The following is a 21,116-nucleotide window of genomic DNA, read 5'->3' as shown; positions in this document are numbered from 1 at the left end:
AAAAAAAATTAAAAAAAAAAATAAAGCACTCGACCCTGTGAACTGTGTGTGCATGGCCACCAGACTGTCCCTCAGCAATGTCACCTTGTGCAGAATACCTTTGTGATTATGCAGTGCTTTGACGATAAGGGCAGTGGTACCTAAACTGCCATTTAAACTAGTGGCCACCTTTTTGGTAAGAGAACAGACTGCCATGTTTGTAATCTCATTAAAATATGCTCAGTAACAGTAGGAATTTTACAGAGTTGGCACGGGGGATTAGAACAATGCTTTACGCATTTTTTCATAAGCTTAAAAAAAGGTTGCTGACAGCTGGTCTGTGTCTTTGCTAAACTTTTTTACTGGGTATTTCTAAAGTTCTAAATACCAGGGCCTAGACTGTCAAGGGAGAGAAAAGCGAGGAACCATGTACACAAACTGGGGACAAATACATCCTTTCTTACTCACAAGGGAGAAATACTGATTTGAACTAGATGTGAGTAATTTGGATTCACTCAGATGTTCCCTCTTAATTGTTGCCTGGGGACAAAACACACAGAGAGGGAAATGATCCTAACCAGCTTACACCTGACCCTTTCTTAGTTCTTCAGCATGAAGCAGTTCAGAGCTCTCGGAGTTGTGACGCTTCCTCTCTCATCAGCTAATAAAAACCCTCAGGGCTGTGGGTTTCTACAGAAAAGGGCACCGAAGACTCTGAGAGATGGTAAGGAGCTCTCAGATCCCATTCCATCTTCTTTCTTGTTCTCATCTCTTTAATTTTCTTCTTACCAAGCATTACCGAAAATGCACTGCCACTTAAACCAGCGGTTCCCAAACCTGTCGGACCTCAAGACCACCTGTCGAACTTCTTTAAAAGGCAGGATTCTGGGCTCTAGCACAGATCTTCTGAATCAGGCTCTTTGGGTGGTAGAGCCTAGGAATTTGTATTTTTTAAAAGAATTCCTTGGTGATTCTGGTTATCTGCCAACTTTGGGAGGTATTGAGAGGATTGCCAGGCTGTGGGCTACCTTGGTCTCTACCTTTGGTAAAAGAGGTTTACCTGGAGCTCGGATCATTTCGGCAATTAGATAGATCTGGTTAGAGCTATAGCTCTCCCCCACATACACCATACTGTTGTAGATGCTGGGAAGCTCAAACCTATGGAATATTCCATGCGGGGGTTCAGTGACTGCATGTCCATCAACATGACAGCCTTAACTCATCACGTCCCCTGGGGGAAAATTCCCCCAACAGTGCTGCCAAGGCTGTGCTTATCACTCCGAGTTGATTTCCACCCACTCTAGCTGCTTCTCATCCTACTGCTCACACTGTATAGCGTTTGCCCACCTGTGGGCAAATGATTTTATCATTTCTGGATAAAATGATTTTATCCAGAATCCCCTTTCCCTTGAGTGCTTATAACAGTACCTGCTAGAGGAACTCATTTAAAAGGAGAAACCTATGTGCACATAATCCAAATTCTGCAGTTCCCAATGATAACGCGATTATGTGTGATTGCAATTCTCCAAATTCTTTCAGCCTATTTCCTGCGATCAGAGTGAACGAATGCTTTGATATGCTCCTGAATTTCTGTGATGCCCTGCCATGAGGTCCTGTAGCTTGTCTCACTGATGGTGCTGAACTCAGGGTTAGCTTTAAGTGCTGGGCTGTTTTCAGAAAAAGCAGCCTCTAGCACACCTCCCACCTTGTGCTTGCCCAGAGAGATATGATGGCACAAGGGCTCCATTCCCTTCCCTATCATGCTGTCCTGCTTGGCAAACCCAAGGATTTAGTGTCATTTTAGAAAATCACAGACACTTGCTTTAGAAAGTGAGTTTAGATGTGTGTACACACCTATCTGTGTGAATATTTTGTAAGTGCAGAGGTATGGATATTGTGTAGATATGTGTGATATTAAGATGCACGTGTACACCAATATATTATATAACACAAATTTTTTCTAGTGTTTTTTGTATCTCAAAGAGCAATATTATGGCCATTTTGGTATCTGATGATCATAACAGAGCACAGTTGTTACCTGTGGAGATAAATTTTTTTTAACTAAGCTCTACACCCAACGTGGGACTTGAAACTCGCAACCCCAAGATCAAGAGTCACATGCTCTAAGGACTGAGCCAGCCAGGCATCCCATATAATTAAACCTCAAAATGGATACCCTTCTATGTGACTGGAAGTCATTATTCAAAGTTGGGAAGCTATGACCAGAAAGTAAGGACTGATGGAGGATGTGGCCCAGGAGAGTGGAATAGAAACACCGGTCTTCTCTGCTTCTCCCACCATCATTCCATCTGTAAGATAATTTGATAAATCCATCCCCCGCTCCCAGTTATGGAAGAGGAATGCGATAGTGGATCAGATTGCAGTTTGCAGAAAGGCATCAGGAAAAGCTATAGACATTCTTTCTTTCATTCCCAAAACAACTCCCCTTCCTGATAGTGCTCCTAAGTTATTTGTCTTTTTTTTTTTTAATTTTCCTAACTCAGGGCAAACATTTCTTTCTTTTAAATTAGGGTAACATATAAATAAATAATATAATATTTATCATTTTAACCATCTGTAAGTATACAATCCAGTAGCATTAGATTTCTGTACCTAATGGTGAATTCCTTGAGCTCACCATGCTGACTGTAGCTGGCTTATGCTGCTTCTGGGAGAGATTAGTAAGAGTGTACAAGTAAGAACCCTCGAAGCTTCCAACCTTTCCATGTCCCTCTACAGGTTTCTTAACAGTTTACTTACTTCTCAATTCAAGGGACTTCTCCTGTGGGAAATTTCCCTGTAAAAGGTTCTGCCAGGTTGGATAGGAGACACAACCCAGCAGACCATCTCCTGTCCTCCAAGCACTCTTCATCTGCTGGGGAAGAAAGCCAGACCAAAAAAAATGAATCAAACAAAACGCAACACAAACACAAAATAAAACAAGACAACCAAATGCTAAACGGTGAAAGAAGAAGGAAGAATCAGGACTAACTAGAGGAGATTAGGAGATGAGTAAAATTTCTAAAGGAAGACAAGGGTGGTCCTGGAAGAACACAGGAAAGAACAGTGCTTGGCATATAGTAAGTGCTCAAAAATTATTGAATAAATGAGTGAAATGCAAGTGTGAATGAATAAATCAATGAGAGCCAAATCTGAGCAAAGTCTGGGGACTGTGAAAGTAGAAGGAAACTTTGATGAATGGTGTGTAATAGCTCGACGTGGTCAAGATGTGTGGTGGGGAGTAGCATCAAGATGATAGGAGACAGAGGCACCAACTGGCTCAGTAGGTAGAGAACAAGACTCTTGATCTCGGGTTGCAATTCAAGCCCCACATTGGGTATAGAGATTACTTAAAAAATAAAATCTTGGGGTGCCCGGGTGGCTCAGGAAGTTAAGCATCTAACTTAGGTTCAGGTCATGATCTTGCAGTTCACAAGTTCACATCCCTCATCGGGCTCTGTGCTGACAGCTCGGAGCTTGGAACCTGCTTCGGATTCTGTGTCTCCCTCTCTCTCTCTGCCCTTCCCTGACTCGTGGTCTGTCTCTGTCTCTCTCTCTCTCAAAAGTAAATAAACATTTAAAACATAATAAAATAAAATCTTGGGGTGGCTCAGTTTGTTAAGTGTCCGATTCTTGACTGACTTCTTGATGATCTTGGCTCAGGTCATGATCTTGTGTTCCGGAGTTCAAGCCCCATATTGAGCTATGCACTGACAGTACAGAGTCTGCTTAGGATTCTCTCTCCCTCTCTTTCTGCCTCTCTCTCTCTCAAAGAGATAATAAATGGAAATAATTTATTTCAGAATAAATGGAAAGAAAGACCCTAAGGGAAAGATTACAGCTATAGTGAAAGCCCAGGTTAACCCCACTCTTAAGTGAGGGCCCTTAGGACAGTGGGTGGGAAAGGGGGTAGAGGTGGGGTCCTAGAATTAAGACAAAATTTAGATCAGAGAGGAGATCCTATGAAGATACTCATGGAGTGAGTCATGAAATAGTAAAACAACAGCACACATTTGACAAACATGACTTAAAGTCCACTCAGGTCGTCCCTGTAGCCACAGAACTGGATAAAAGTCACTGCCATCATGGCCTCCTTTGAAAGACAGAAGGGTAAATGAAGCGATTTTGACATGCTCTGAAAGTGTCGTCATAGAGGTCATGTGGTAAGTGAAATGGCACACAAAGGAGAGATTAGTGCCACCCATCTGGGGTCAGGGAAAAACCTCATAGATGACGTTTGAACCTTCTCTTTGAAGCATAACGTAGACAGTTGTCAGTCAGAGAAGAGAGGCAGGGCAATCCAGGCAGAGGGTAGGACACAGACAAAAAGAGGCATGAAATCACATGGCACGTGAAGTATTGCTTCATACCATAAGCAGCTGCTCCCTAATCTACGCAGAAATATTAAGACTGCTAGAGATTAACCATCTGGAGGACCCTCACAGCTGCTCTTTGAGAACCACTGCATTAAGGGACAAAAGGAAACCATGAGAAATAGCAAACCTGGCCAAATGGTCAGAGAAGCAGGAAAGTAGGACACTGGTGTCCAACGCTCATATGAATACTAGCTGGATTAACAAGTTGCTAGTAAACTTGATGCTTTACAAATGTACGTGGTAATTAGACTACCTTGATTCCTTACAAATGCAAATTGATCAATATTATTACCGGTTCATCTCCTGCACATCAGAAGGTAGTATCTTTCCTAATGGTCACATGTGTGCCTTTACCCATTAGCTTAAATACAGTCCTCCTCACCCCACTCGTTCTCAGTCCTGTGACAGAGAAAGGCAGCAGTTCTACCAGACGAGCAGCCTAATGCTGTGAAGCATTTGCTCGTATTTATTGACTGTCGGGTTGGTCCAAAACCCATCTTTCCAGGCTAGCACGCCTACTTAGTAATTAAAGTGAGGTTTTTATATGGCTTAAAATATTTTAATGTGACAGTTCCCTGAGGGTCCAGAGCAAAGTTTGGTTTAATAAATTTAATAACTAATTAAGACACCCTCAATTTCAACCTCCATTAGGTTAATTTTTTAATGAGTTTCACAATGTCTCTCAGAACATTCCTCCCTGGTGGTGAGAAACACACACATGCATGCATATACCTTAACGATGGATTTTAGGCTTTGAAATGCCAGGTACTAGCTGTGTAACTTTGGGAAAAATCACTGAACCTCTCTGGGCTGCTTTTTCCTGATTTATTAAAGGAAGAGATTTGGACAAGGTTGTCAAAGTCCTTTCCAGTTCTTACCTTTTATTAAGGCAACGTGGAATGACTGTTCTCAGTACATCCCCTTTAAGGGAAGCAGAGGACCCTAAACTGTACAAAATACACTGTGTGTGTGTGTGTGTGTGTGTGTGTGTGTGTGTAAATGAATCTCAATCTCATGGCTTTGTGCAAATAGTAGAATTAGGAATGGGTATGTTATCGGTGTACAGAAAATTCCTTGCAAGATTTAATCAACTGGTCAATAAACAGATAATATTTGGAGTTACCAAGATATGTTTATTTTCCCCAGATGACTTAACCCCTCTGCTCCTGAGGGCTTGAGTTGTTTTCCCTTCAGGTGTTACATCTTGGAGAATCCCCTAGCCATTGATGGAGAAGAATAGCTCTCACCAACCTGCCTTCCTCCAGTAGGGATTTTAGGGAAAAGCAAATCACCAGCTTGCTCTTTTGTCTTCCTTCTCCTCTCTCCCTGACGGGCAGATCACACTTTGGGATATTTACCTTGATGGGGGAAGGAGGAGAGAATTTCAAAGAAAGGGAAAGAGGAAAATTAAAAGGTTAATTATTTCATTGCTACAGTGGAATGGTCCTTCCTCCCCAGCAGACTTGGGGAGTACCATCTTATTCACAAACGGGCACACACTCATGCAAGCACACACGTGGTAGAACAAAATCCCGTCTACTTAGCACCTAAAAAAAATAAATGGTACTTTAAATATACCTATTGTATAATTTGTTTAAAATCCTAGTCAAAACAGAGCATTTGCTTGCACCTTGAGCAGTAATTTAGAGGAACATGATCTGTGGAAAAACAAGGTCTGAACTGTCTCATTCAGCACAGCCAAATGTTGATTATCCAAATCCATGACAAATCTGCCTTTCAGTTTCTTTGTGACATTACTCCCTCCCCCTGCATACTTAACTCATCTTTAAGAATGAGAAGTTGGCTTGCTCTCCAATTTCTTCAGAGCTGGATCTTCCCCGAATAGCAACATGATTTTATTTAAAGTCCATTGAATTCCCAGAATTCGAGAAACATCCATATTCAAATGTTAGAATAAAAACACATTCCAAAGTAAGATGAAAAAGTGCACTCTGCTCTAAAGCATGGAAAATTAAGAGCTGGCTGTTTGGGAAAGTTCCTGCTGTGTCAAAACCAGTTGAAAGCATTGCCTGTCTTAATTTTTAGTATTTGTAAAGGCCACGGTAATAATTTGGGGGCGTCACAGCTATGGGAGTTAAACCTATGGGCTGGTTAGTGCTAAGACTCTAAAGTCATAATATTCGCTAAAGTTAGCTGGCCATTTACAATACTCAGAAATAGGGTGGAAAATACTACAAAAAGAAAACGAGAAACCTACAGAGTATTTTTTTTCAACATACCAATAATAGGAACTACAGTGGCAAAAGAAAACAGGGACTCGGGAATTTCTAATACCTATATTATATCTTTTAAAAATCTCTAAAAATCAGCTCTATGCACGAACAGTTACAGCTTAATGTGATCATTTGATGCCTTTATAAGATTGTGCCTATGAGATCATCTTAGTCATATTTCTATAGCCTAATAAGACACTCCTTTCCCTATACTCTCTGAAGCGACAAATGAAATAATTTAATATCCAGAATGGTGTCCAGAACTTTTTTTTTTAGGTTGAAAATCCTCCTGCTGGGCTCATGGCTATGCTTCTACCCAAGTGCCCTAATTTGGAATAAAAGATGAAAATCCCAGGTCTTTGGAGAGCCAGAGAACTGAAAAGCCAATAATTGGACTAATTTGTACAGCTGAATCAGGAATTTAGAAACCTTCTGCCACCCCAGCATTTCTTTCTCATTGCCTTCTAAAACTCCTTCTCTTCTCTGTTCCCTCTCCTTTACTCTTTTGCTTTTCCAGTTTATAAGTTTTGCCAGCTGGCACTCAGTGACCCTACTGACATTAGTTTATTTTTTGTTAATGTTTATTTATTTATTTTTGAGAGAGAGAGAGAGAGAGAGAGCGTGCGCAAGCTGGAGAGAGGCAAACAGAGAGAGGGAGACAGAGAATCAAAGCAGTCTTCAGGCTCTGAGCTGTCAGTGCAGAGCCTGATGCGGGGCTCACACTCACGAATGGAACTGTGAGATCATGACCTGAGCCAAAGTGCAACACTCAACCGATTGAGCCACCCAGGCGCCCCACCTACTGAACATTAGTTTAATCCAACACAGGAGCTAAGAAGACCGCCAACCTCTGTCTATCCAGAGCCTGGAGGCAGGAAGAATCTTGCTTGAGCCTTGCTAGACCTGATTTATACACAGGTGCTGCTCTTTTGCTGTGTGTACTTTTTTGCTGAAGTTAAGCATGCAGGCATGATCTATCCAAGATTCTCATTTTTATTCTGTTGCCTAACAAGGAGGAACTCCTAACCATCCTTCAGCATATTAGGGCAACAAAGTTGACTACCACACAACAGCCTATCAAACAAATCATTGTCCCTACATGGTAGCGATGGGAAGGTAGTAACCATGGTAAACATCCCTAAAACCAGTCAGATTTTTCCTTCCTTCTTGGTAGGATGTTTGTAAGTGTAGTCATGGCAATAAACACAGAATAGCTGCCTGGAAAGGTTAAAAGCAACTTTAGAAATCCTCCTGACCAGCAGTTTCTAAACATAGTTCATGCACATCAAAATCACTTGTGGTGCTTATTAAAAAGTTGGATTCTCAGACACTTAACCAAGATGTTCTAAATCACGATCTGTAGGATCAGGGCCCTAAAATGCTATTTCCACCAAGTATCTCATAGACAGCTTGGTTTCAGAACTACTGGTAGACCAATCCACAGCTAGCCACTTACTCGCTGTTGTTTGGGGGAGTGGATAGCAGCTGAGAGTGAGCACAGTGCTAAGATCCCTAAAAATAAACTGCTAATTTTTTTGAACAGACCTCCAGGTGACATCGTCAAGCCCTTGCTGTGAAAAATCTACACTGTAAAGAGGCAGAGTTTCAAACGAATGAAGACTGCACCGCAAGGTGAAGCCATGCTCCCTCTGTTACCCAGATAGCCTTTGCTCCTGGAGAATGAGCTAAGGGGAGTTGACTCTGGATCATTGGCCCATTCTGCCAATGGTAGACTCCTCAGGTCAGATAGTTGCCCTGCCTCTACATCCCCTTGCTACCTAATCACTGCCCTTATCATATAGCACTTACACAGTAAATTAACACAAAAATTGTCTATTTACATGATTTTTTTTCCACTGTGAACTCCATCTAAGGTATCTGTTATCACCATATTGTCAGTATCCTGGCACCAAGCACCCACCCAGTGTTTGCTGAATGAATGAGTTTGTATTTTACATGGTTCCAACTTGGTTAGAATTTTCTCTGCAGGATTCCAAATGCGTTTATTTTGAAAAGCAACCCATGTGCTTCACAATTTAAAACACTGTCCCACCGGAGAACAGCAAACAACATTCACAGAGGTTAGGCCCACCTGCAAACCCAGCTGGCCTGATCTTGTAAATAAAGTCCCGTTGGAACACAGTCACACCCATTCATCTACCTTATCGTTTATAGCTCCTTTCATGCTGCAAAGGCAGGGTTGAGTAGTTGCAACAGAGAGACAGGCACCGTATGGCCCACAAAAAACCCAAAATATTTATGATCTGGCCCTTTACGGAAGAGTTTGCCAGCTCCTGTCCCAGAGTTGTACAGACCTGTGTGACATTGGACATGTCGCTCAATTTTTTGTAATTTTGGTTTGCTCATCTGGATAATGGGGTAATAATGGTCTTCTATCTAAAAGCGTTTTTGCTTAGAATAAATGGGTTAATCCTTGCAAACCTGAACATACTGCGTGTTCAGCATATGGTAGCTGTTATTTTTATTACTTAAAAACTTGCCTAAATTCCTTCTTGTCTTTTTTCTGCTATTCCTCATTGCTTTAAATTTTTTTAATAATAATAATAATAATAACAATAATAATAATTTAAAAAAACCCAGAGTATTCTCTAGCTTTAGAGCACTGCCATTTGAAAGAACTTTGGGTTCAACTACTTTTTGATGGTAAAATGCTCAGTTCCTCAGAACAGAGACTCTAAAACAAGTCTTTATTTCTATAAAAAAAATCTAAGACAAGATCTTTTAATAAACATGCTTTGATATGAGAAGTTTGCTTTTGCACAAGCTTCAATCGTAAGAGACAGAAGAGGGGCTTGACCTCACATACTTGGTATTGGTCTTAGATACTACTTTATCCCTGAGCTTGGCATCAGTCTTACATATTACTCCCTTGCTTCTAAAACCAAACACCCACAGCACTTCTATTAAATGTCTTGAAAAAAATGCAGGGGGGAGGGAAGAGCACAAAATATATCAGTTTTTTTTATTATTATTATTTGTAGCAAGAAAGGTCTGAGTGATAAATAGGAAACCAAGCCAAGAATCTCCAAAGGCATCTTTTACTTAACTTGTAACTCTTATTTCTGGAAAGCCTGCTGACCACTCCTGTTAAATTGCTTAAGTCCTTTCATCAGACAGATGTCCTGCAGAGTGGATTGTAGCTCATGTAAAGGAGGACAGCTCTCTGACTCACCTCACATCTTATTTATTCGTTTCCTTTTCTGATCATGGAACTTAAGTAGAATTTTAGTTTTTCCCTTAGCATTCAAGATTTCACCAAAGTCTTGGCATTGACCAAGGTTCTGCCCTGCAGGAATTTGCAGCAGCAGGCAACTCCTACCTTGACTTCTTTCAGTACTCATCTACCCATCTGAGGGTTTACCTGCTTGGGCACTGTGGCTAACTGCCCAGAGCATCAGGAATTTATAGTTTTTGTTAATGGACAAATCTATGCTCCATAAGTGGGACTGTAGGGTGAATGTGTGTAGTTGGGATACCTATGTGTTGAGTTAGAATCTATCTAGATTTAAGAAATTTCTTTCGGAATTTCACCCTGAACTCCAAGGGGTAAGTTCACTCTGCTCTTGTGTCAGTTCGGGTCCTCCGAGAAACAGTCACCAAGAAGGAATTAGGTGTGCCCAAATTTACTGGGGGCAAGGCCCCCAAAGGATATTAAGGGGCTAGAGAGAGAGTGGCAGCAGGCAGGAAGAGTCTTCTGATTGTGATGCAGGTCTAACACATGTGAAGAGGGAAGAGGAGGGAGAACTGTGCTGTAGCTCTACTCTGAGCTGAGATAGTCTACTAGAGAGGTCTCGTGTTAGGCAGAAATGGCCTAGCTCTACAATAGCTGTCCCCCCGCCCCCATCTCAGGCATTAGCTGGGGCCAGCCTAGGATGACTGTGGCCTCAAAGGTGCAACAACTGGCCTTACATCTGGTTTTCTTGAAGGGAGATCTGAACCACACACTTCCATGGTCACCATAGTCTACACCTAGCGCCTCACAAGGCACTCACTTCATACAAGTTCAAACAGCAGCTCATCCACGGTTCCCATAGTCCCTTCGTCTTAAGGAGAATCTTAGAAAAAGGAGGTTAGTAGAATAAGCTATTGTCCCATGTCTGCACTTAGTTTTAGAGTCAACACTGGTACTCACCCTCTCCCTCCTCTACTATCCATTCTAAATCTCCCTCATGCTCTACCTTCACTTCAACAAGTTTTGGTGGCCCTCCTGGGGGTTGAATCCAAACCCTCATTCCTGAGGGCTGTTCGTATCCTTTGGGCACCAGGGTTGCTATATTACCAGGAGGTACCCAAGTACATGTGTTCATCCATGCCACCATTGTATAAAAGCAGCCCATCTCTCTTGCTGATTAGGGTTAATTGTTCTGATTTTATTCTTTGTTAGCTGGTCTCTGAATACAAGGGTTTCAAAGTATCTGGGTGGGAGCTAAACCTTGTAATTCAATGGCACTCCTTGCTCTGTTTGATGGCAAGGGGGCACTTCCTTTGAGAACCAGGACTTCCTTAAAAAAAATTTTTTTTAAATGTTTATTTTTGAGAGAGAGAGAAAAAGTGGGTTGGGAGGTGGGGTGGGCAGAGAGAGAGGGAGACACAGAATCTGAAGCAGGTTCTAGGCTCTGAGCTGTCAGCACAAAGCCTGTCACAGGGCTCCAACTCACAAACTGAGAGATCATGACCTGAGCCGAAGTTGGCTGCTTAACCGGCTGAGCCACCCAGGTGCCCCAAGGCGGACGAGGACTTCTAACCGTGCAGATCCCAGAATAACTAGGATGAGTCATTGGGAATAATGGTGAGACTGCTTCCATCCTTAATATTATTCTTAGAGGAGATACAGTCTCATAAAAAAGTCTCTAAAAGAGACTGTATCCTGAAGGATGGCACTCCATCCTGTAAGTATTACAACCAAATGGGTGCCTCAGCTCTACCTTCACTAGGCCATTCACATGCTTTAATGGCCATTGCCTGGGAATCTGTACTGTTAAAGGCAGTTTCTAAGATAACTCCTAATGACCCCCACCTAGTGGTGTCCATGCCCTTATGTAATTCCCTCCCCCTTGAGTGCGGGCCGGACCTAGTGACTTACTTCCCACAAATCAATCACAGCAAAAGCAAAGGGATATCACTTCAGAGATTACTTACAAAAAGACTAGCTTCCATCATGCTCACCTTCTCTTACTCTCTTACTTGCCCACTCCCATGGAAGCCAGCTGCCATGTTGTAAGTTATTTTACAGAGGCCTATGTGGCAAGGAACAGAGGAACTCTGGCTAACAGGCAGCAAGGAGCAGAGGCCCTCTGCGTAGCATCCTGTAAGAAACTGCATCCTGAGAACAACTACATGAGTGAGCTTGATTCCAGATCTTCCCTCAGTGGAGCCTAGAGATGACCCCAGTTTGGCTGACATCTTAGTTGCAGCCTTGAGAGAAACTCTGAGCCAGAGGACCCAGCCAAACCACACCCAGCTTTCTAATCCACAGAAACTATGAGATATGTGTTGTTTTAAACTGGTAAGATCATTCGTAATACAGCAGTAGATAAGAAATATACTTTCCTATCTTGGGATACTTCTCTTTCTTCACAAAGAGGAAGGCATGCTGCCGGCAGCTGTTCATTAGGAAGATTTTCTTTCTTTGCTTTCTCTCAAGCCCACCCTGAGGGTGGCTGTAATGTAGCTGCTGTCCAATTTTGGCTTGCTCCCATATGGGAAGTCAACCCATCCATAATTTAGACTCAGGCTTTGTCCTTCTGTTTGAGGTGTTCATCCAGGGACCCCCTGTATAGCATACATAGGTGTAGGTTGAAGGAAAAGTGCTTTTGTTGGTTTCTTTTTAAATATTTTATTTATTTTGAGAGAGAGAGAGAGAGAGAAAGAGAGAGAGAGAGAGAGAGAGAGAGAGAGAGAGAGAGATAGAGAGAGAGAACTCTAGTGAGGGAGGGAGGGAGAGAGAAAGAGAGGGAATCCCAGGCAGGCTTTGCTGTCAGCACACAGCCCAACATGGGGCTTGATCCCATGAACCATGAGATCATGACCTGAGCTGAAATCAAGAGTCAGACACTCAACCAACTGAGCCACCCAGGTGCCCCAGGGAGAAATACTTTTTTTTTTTTTAACGTTTATTTATTTTTGAGAGAGAGAGAGAGAGAGAGAGAGAGAGAGAGAATGAGGAGGAGGAAGGGCAGAGAGAGGGAAACACAGAATCTGAAGCAGTCTCGAGGTTCTGAGCTGTCAGCATAGAGCCCAACGCGGAGCTCGAACTCACGAACTGTGAGATCAGGACCTGAGCTAAGTCAGACACTTAAATGACTGAGCCACCCAGATGCCCCAGGAGAAATGCTTTTATAACTGTTGTGTGTGACATGGGGATTTTGGCCACCTGCTCACGAAGCTTACTTGTGCCTCTTGGTGCTGCTTAGGCTCAATCCTGGCTGTACTAGTTCCGTCTTTTAATGGACTACTGCTGGATCTGTCTGACTTTAAAACTTGGTGGCACCATGGGGCGCCTGGGTGGCGCAGTCGGTTAAGCGTCCAACTTCAGCCAGGTCACGATCTCGCGGTCCGGGAGTTCGAGCCCCGCGTCAGGCTCTGGGCTGATGGCTCGGAGCCTGGAGCCTGTTTCCGATTCTGTGTCTCCCTCTCTCTCTGCCCCTCCCCCGTTCATGCTCTGTCTCTCTCTGTCCCAAAAATAAATAAAAACGTTGGAAAAAAAATTAAAAAAAAAAAAAAAACAACTTGGTGGCACCCAAATGACCCGACTCATCACGGATAGGTGTAGGCACTAGGTACTTGGTATTCCATTGCCAAATAGTTCACATCTACTAGGGCTCAGTAGTACATCAAGAGCTCTTTCTCAAAAGGTGTATAATGTTTACATACAGATGGCATGACCATGCTCCAAAACTCCAGAAGCCTACATTGTGACTCTCCCACTGAGACTTATCATGAACTCCACTTTTCCACTGCTAACAACTTGATCATTATAGATCTGCTGGAACCTAGAGCCCGAGCAGCTCAGGTGTTTATATTGGACCTGGTGTAAAGCTGTTTTCTCCTCTGGGCCCCACTCAGAGCTGGTAGTCTTCCAAGACACCAGTATATGGACTGGCACAATTTTTAGGCGTAGAACGTGTTGCTTCTAGAACCCAAAAGTGTTATCAGGCGTGGTGTTTTGTTCCTTGTGGCAGACGATGTAAGCTGCAGTCACATGTCTCTTACTTTGGAGGCTTATCCCGCACACCCCTGACCACTGGACCCTGAAAACTTTATTGAAGTGGCAGATCCCTGAATCTCCATAGGGTTTATTTCCCACCCTCTGGAGTGCACGTATCTTACCAAGGTCTCCAGGATGCTAACCACCTCTTGTTTTGTGTTTTGTTTTTTGGTTTTTTGTGTTTTTGTTGTTTTTTTTGCCTGATCAGCATGATGTTATCAATGTAATAATGTCCTGAGAGAAATCCAGCTCTCTTTTTCAGACTATATTGGGATAAGTGGGGTCATTAGCATAACTCTGGAGCAAAACTATAATATTGTTTTTTTATCCCTTGGCTTTCTCCAACTTTCAAGTCTGTTAGTCTCAATTACACACTTGAGAACAAGGGACGTGACCCCCATTTAGATCCATGGGCCCAGTGGACCCACTGCAACGGGGCTTTAGCCAGGACTCTAATTATATGATTAAGCACCTACCTATTACTTACTCATTTGTTTATTTTATGTCTCTCCAACTAGAATATAAGCTCTTTGAAAGCCACAACTTCATAGGTTTCAGTCTCTGCTGTATCTCCTGCACCTTCCATACTGCCTGGCACATACCAGGTGCCCAATAATTTAAAAAATCGATTGCATTATTATTTTAATTTGCATTGCTTTAATTATAAGTATGATTGTATTCCTTGTTCTGTAAACTGCCTTTTCTTCATTAAAAATATGATGATAATAATAATGGCAATAATAATAAAATTTGCTCCTTCTGTTCCTGGCCATGAGCAATTGCCACTTCAGAGCAGTCAGAAGGGCTGATCCAGTCTCAAAAATCTGGTTATTTAAGGGTGAAGTTGGCAGTGGTTTGCATTACTGAGAGACCACAAATATATCCTAACCCCTTGTGTTCCTTTAGCATCCTGTCAGCTGTAAAGAGGCACTCATATTGTATTATAATTGCCTTTTTTACTTGTCTATTACTAGTCCTAGATTAGATTCCTTAAAGAGAGGAACTTTGTCCTTTCATTGTATATAACCAGGACCTAGCATAATGCCTGACAAAGAATGAGAAATAAATTAATGAAATGAATGTTCATGAACAAATGAATCAAGTCAGCCTGCCAGGGCTAAACAGCAAATAACAACTATACTTTAGATAAAAACAGATTCCTTCTGAGCTTCCCTCTAAAATGATGCTCCATATTCAAGCACCAACATGGAGAATGATCCAGTTGCCTAAGTGGATCAGGGCCAAACCTGAACTCATCTCTGGGAGTTTTGAAAAGGAACCTTTTCTGGACTTTCACCCCAGGGCATTCACCCCAGGGATATGTGATGAAATATCCATGTCTTTAAAAATAAACATTCATTATCTCAAAATAGAAAAAAGGAAAAAAGTGTTACACTCTGTTGACAGGTTTAAAAGTTATTGCAGTATGAACAAAATTTTATCTTCTTACACATGTGTATGTATGTGCATTTCTATGCATATTATATATGTACTTATAAGTACACATAGATACACATGCAGGTATATATAAACAGTCATTATTAAGTTCTAGTTTAGCTTAGCAGGAAAATAAGAAAAGAGAAATAATGGCCCAGAGATTTGCCTATATTTTTACTGTGGAGGATAATCATTTGGTAGTTCTAAGTGGACCTGCTTTAATTAAATACACCAGTGTAGTCATTTAACAAATATTAATATATACCATAGTCACTGAATATCTGTGTCCCAGGCACTTTTCTAGGACTTGAGATATATTGAGAAAAAGAGAGAGAAGAAGACAGAGGGAAAGAAAGGAAGAGAGAGTTCAAAGGAATGCGATAATCATAACAAGGTCAGGATATGATCTTAGATTTGTTTGATGTCAGAATCCACCATGTCACTCTTGACAGTGCACACTCCACTACATCTTACTATTATATTTGTGTCTATTGTGGGAGATAAAATGTAAGCGAGTTAAATCTTCACAGGAACAGAAGAGAAATGTAAACAGGATTTGATAATCATATTGCACTGTTACTTGGTCCCAGAACTTTAGAAACAGTGACTTAAGGACATTATGGCCATCATCCACATTCTTGTGACACTATTGCCTTTGGAAACCAAGGCTGTAGCCCTGCATCTTAAGTGAGAACATACCAACAAGCACTTTCCAGGATTGGAGATTACTAGCACAGCTGTTGAGGATCTAAGATACTCCCATGATGACCCAATTCTATACCTTAGCAGGTCATATTATTTTGAAGCTCCATTGTAGAAAGCCAAAAAGAAAATGCTGCAGAGGCAACTGGCCTATTTCTTAGCTATAGAAGTAATTTCGACTCAAGAGACAGTGTTGCAAAAGCCAAAGTGAACCAAGCACTGAGGATGGCATGATAGGATGATGGAAAGGTTCCTGGATTGAAGACAGAAGATCTGAGTTCTGTCCTGCCTCTACTATTGACTCATGTGACCTGGGACAAGTCACTTCACCTCTATGAGCCTTGGTTTCCTCATGCATACAAGGCCCAATGCTGTAAAGATTAAAGAATGGCAATAGGTGTATTTCCTTTAGGAGTTAATGATAGGTTGTCACAAATAATTTATTTGTATATGTGTCTTTGGAACCAGAAAGTTTGACTCAGAAAGCTGAGAATGGGAATGCTGGGCAGTGGCGGGGGTGGGGGGGGGAGGAGGGGGGGAGGGGGGTATGAATACTGAGAAGTAAGCTATCATGAATTTAGTAAGGATTGGCTAACAGGAAATCTACTGACCTCAAAGAGTCTTTTTTAGAACCAGGGGAATAAGTTGGTTCTCCCAGCATCACTATGTGTTCTACACCCCAAACGCCACCACAGAGCAAAAGAAAAGAAGCAAAGGCCATAGCACTAAGGGGGCCAGTTCATGAAATGGGGAGGAGAAGAAAGTAGAAGGGCGAAGATAGTATTAGGTTTTAGATCTATACAGTAAGCACAGGAAAAGTTAGACCCTGTCTAAGGAGAGAGATTCAGAATCCCATTCAAAGCTCTGATAATTCCTGAACATACTCTGGAGGGGAGAGAGTATTCATTCTGTGGAGAGCTGTTTCTGGAGTAGCATGGGCTTCAGGACTTCCCAGTCCTTGTTGAAGCAGGAGGGAGCCTGGGAATAAGCATTACAAAAGGAGGGGAATGACAGTGACCAGTGTTTATTTAGTGCCTGGCATTTGACCCTTGGACCACCCACTGCTCTGGCCACGCCAATGAGCCTGTCACCCCTACTTCCCTACTAGCTTTAACTGGGCCAGCCCTTCCTCTCATTCCATTTGCCTGAACTCTGAGTAGGTTTTGGGCTCTTGCCTGACTAGAAAGAATTGACTAGAAAGCTTGACTAGAAAGAATACCATCATGTGCCTTGCCTGCTGGTTCATAAAACAGACCAGAAACAAGAAGAGTGCTTCTTCCCACTCTTCCTACCTCTGCTTTCCTGGTGCTGTGCCAAGTCTGTAACAGCTGCCAGAGTGGAAAGGCACCAGACTCTTTTGGATTTTTGGACTTTGAATTCACACACTGAGAGACATCTCTTCAATCTCTTGGTTTTGGTGTCCCCTGTTACTTTTGGTGAGATAGCCCCTGGCCGTGTAGCATTCACTAAGGGAAACCAGCTACCCCAACCTTGAAGCAGGGTGATTTAGACAGTCAGTAGCTGGTCTAAGGAAAAAGTTACCAGGGCTTGAGTAACAGGAGCAACAGCAAGGAGAAGAGATCCCATTTGTGTGATGAAAGCACTGTGGTAGCTCCCAATCAACTGACAATCTGGAATTGGGGAAGGACATTCCATAGGGAGATGATCAGGGCATTCTAGGCAACAGCTGATGGTTTGTTTCTTAGCGTTTCTTCAGATCCAAGTGGCTGCCCCTATTCTCCACATTTCTTCCTAAGGTATGTCCCTGGAAAGGATTTGCTGGAAAGGGATGGTCTGAGCTTGAGCTGCCCATGTTCAAGTATTATGCTTTACCTTCTCAGAAGAAAACTGAGACTGGAGGGGTTAAAATATCCCATCTGTGTAGCTTCTGGAACAGGGCCAAGCCCAGGAGAAGGCAGTGCCCTTAGGAATGCCAGGGCATCCCTGCTAGGACAGCTTATGGATACAGCTCAGAGGGAAGCCAGACCAGGCCAGTAATGCCAAGGTAGGAGGGAAGAGCCAAGTGGGGGAAAGGAATAACATATGGTGGGCCAGAGGCCAGAGGGAAGGTCAACCAAGGTACTGATGCCAGAGATGGAGCTTAAATAAACGGGAGGTAGGAAGGACCAAATGGATGTGGAGCAAGGAGAGGATAAGTCTGGGGAGTGGAACACAGTTTATTAAGATGAAACTGGCAATCTGCCACAGCCCTTCAGTGCTCATTTAGTACACTCCCTTAATATCCTGAAACAAGGCCTTGAGCTGTCAGCTTCTCACTGGCCTTGCAGCACACGGGCCAGGGTGTGCTGGGAACAGAGAAAAAACTCTGAGCCAAAGTGAGAGCACTCGCCAAAGTCAAGGGCAAAGCTAGGGCAAATCTAGGGCAGAGGTGGCTTCCCAGAGGAGAGGATGGTAATAAGAGACCCAGACCAAGCAAAAATATTGAAAAAACTGGCCCATTTTATAGATGTCAGGGTCAGAGGGATAACTAACACGGGGCAACAGTTAAAGAGAATGGCCTCAATGGCCTCTGGCAGAGACCAGGAGTAGGTGGGATGGAAGATTGTTGGGATGTAGGATTATGAAATATAAAGCTAAATCTTTCAAGGAAAGCCATCCAAAACGAGGTAGGGAAGAGCAAGAGATAGCCCAGTCCCAGGAAATGGGGCAGGCAAAGTGATGCAGGGAAAGCAGATACCAGCTTGATTGTGGAGTACAAGTTGGGACTCCCCTGAGTGAACTCAAAAGCCCAAAGAGGAAGAGGGCTATAGAGGGACACCCAGCGGCATCCAGGGAGAAACATTGCCCAAAGACATCAAAGCACCTAGATCTTATTTCAGCCTGAGAGCCAAAGACCATTTCCAGACTTGCACTGACTAGCAGGGCAAAGGCTATTGATGTTCTTGCTGACCAAAGCCTTCCCACTCTTGGGATGGAAGAGGCAGGCTTTGAATGTCTGGATGCCAATTATGAACAGTGGAGATGAGATGTGGATCAGTATGGAACCTAACAAAGAGAGACTCAGAGAGGAGCCAGCAATAACTCCTTGGTTCAGTGGGACTTACACTAACTCATGGGAGAAAGAAATCAAATGCCATTATGGTGACATGACCATTCTGATATGCCACTGCAAACACTGCGAATAGGTATATTCTTTCCGGGGACCAATTTGGCATTATGTTGAAAGATCTGTGAAAATATGCCTAGCCCAAAACTTCCATTCCTTTCCTTGCCTTGCCTTGCCTTGCCTTTTTTTTTTTTTTTTTGAGAGAGAGAGAGAGAGAGAGAGAGAGAGAGAGAGAATGAAAATCTCAAGCAGGCTCCATGCCCAGCTCAGAGCCTGATGCAGAGCTCGATCCCATGACCCTGTGATCATGACCTGAGCCAAAATCAAGAGTCTAACGCTCGACCAACTGAGCCACCCAGGCACCCCCAAAACGTATATTTCTAGGGATCTAATCTAAGAAAGTAAGGATTGATACAGGGGCGTCTGGGTGGCTCAGTCAGTTGAGTGTCTAACTTCAGCTCAGGTCATGACCTCACGGTTTGTGGGTTTGTGAAAAAATTTAGATGTATCTACAAATGCACAAAGAATAAATTGAGGAATACTAAGACATTAATAATTACTATCTTGGGTAGGGATGTTATAGATCATGTTAACATTCTCACCAATTTTCTAAAATGAATATGTGTTATTATAAACAAAAAGCAGAAACATACTGTGTAATACCTAAGGGGAATTAGGGCATGGGGTGAAATTCATTACATTGAGGAGTTCTGTCTCCTTGTTTGACACTTCATAATCACGCCTCAAAATTCACACATGGGCACATGCCTCAAAAATCACACATGTGCATATGGTCTGCAAGCCTTCTAACATCTTTAGAGCACTGCTGTTTTATTTTGTTTTGTTTTAATGTTTATTTATTTTTGAGAGAGAGAGCATGAGAGGGGAAGGGTAGAGAGAGAAGGGGACAGAGGATCCAAAGCAGGCTCTGTGCTGACAGCAGCAAACCCGATGTGGGGCTCAAACTCACGAACCATGAGTTCATGACCTGAGCTGAAGTCAGACGCTTAACCAATTCAGCCACCTAGGCGCCCCAAAGAGCACTGCTGTTTCTGATTGCAGATAAACCAGACATGTGACGCCCCAAACTTTTTACTTCTAAATTGCTGAAATCTTTAATTCTGTTGAGATGTAGCAATACTTGACCCATATTTATAACACAGTAAAGATAAATGAGACTCTGCCTTGTTGAAATAAACACAAATGTTTATTACTTCATCACCGAAGGGAATCAGTATTATAACCCATGTGTCTTGATTTATGAGGCACCCCAGAACTTCTGCAGAAAGTAAATTGGGAAAGGGGAAACAGCAGAGTGGAGATAGGAAGGATTAGCCAAGCTATGGTAATGAGCAGTCTTAGTGTCAATGTCTAACAGGGGACTGGCTACTCAGGATCACTGTGAGGGTATCCAAGAATTCTAATCTGATGCAACTTGGCAGTGGCACATGGTGATTTCATGGCCTTGTTTTTTGTTTTGTTTTGCTTTGTTTTTACACTGTTCATCTTTTATTTTCCTTAGGACTTGTAGAACCATCATTTTGTATCTTTTTTTTTAATACGAAATTTATTGTCAAATTGGTTTCAATAAAACACCCAGTGCTCATACCAACAGGTGCCCTCCTCAATGCCCATCACCCACTTTCTCTTCCCTCCCACCTCCCATCAACACTCAGTTTATTCTCAGTTTTTAAGAGTCTCTTAAAACTGCCTCCCTCCATGTCTAACTTTTTTTTTCCCCTCCCCGCCCCCCCATGGTCTTCTGTTAAGTTTCTCGGGATCCACATAAGAGTGAAAACATATGGTATCTTTCTCTGTATGACTTTTTCTCACTTAGCATAACACTCTAGTTCCATCCACGTTGTTACAAAAGGCCATATTTCATTCTTTCTTATTGCCAAGTAGTATTCCATTGTGTATATAAACCACAATTTCTTTATCCATTCATCAGTCACCAGTAATGGTCTTTATTTTTACTATTCCTGCCATTTGCTGCCAACTTCATGTTTTCTTTTTGTTTCATGGCTTCTGCTCACTAACAGCATCTGTCACCTTCATGGCTTCTACTTTCTGTGTATGTTTTTTCTATATAG

This window comes from Lynx canadensis, chromosome C1 (genome assembly GCF_007474595.2).
Source record: "Lynx canadensis isolate LIC74 chromosome C1, mLynCan4.pri.v2, whole genome shotgun sequence".
Lineage (NCBI taxonomy): Eukaryota > Metazoa > Chordata > Mammalia > Carnivora > Felidae > Lynx > Lynx canadensis.
The sequence above is the reverse complement of the archived record's forward strand: the minus strand, read 5'-3'. Positions refer to the sequence as shown.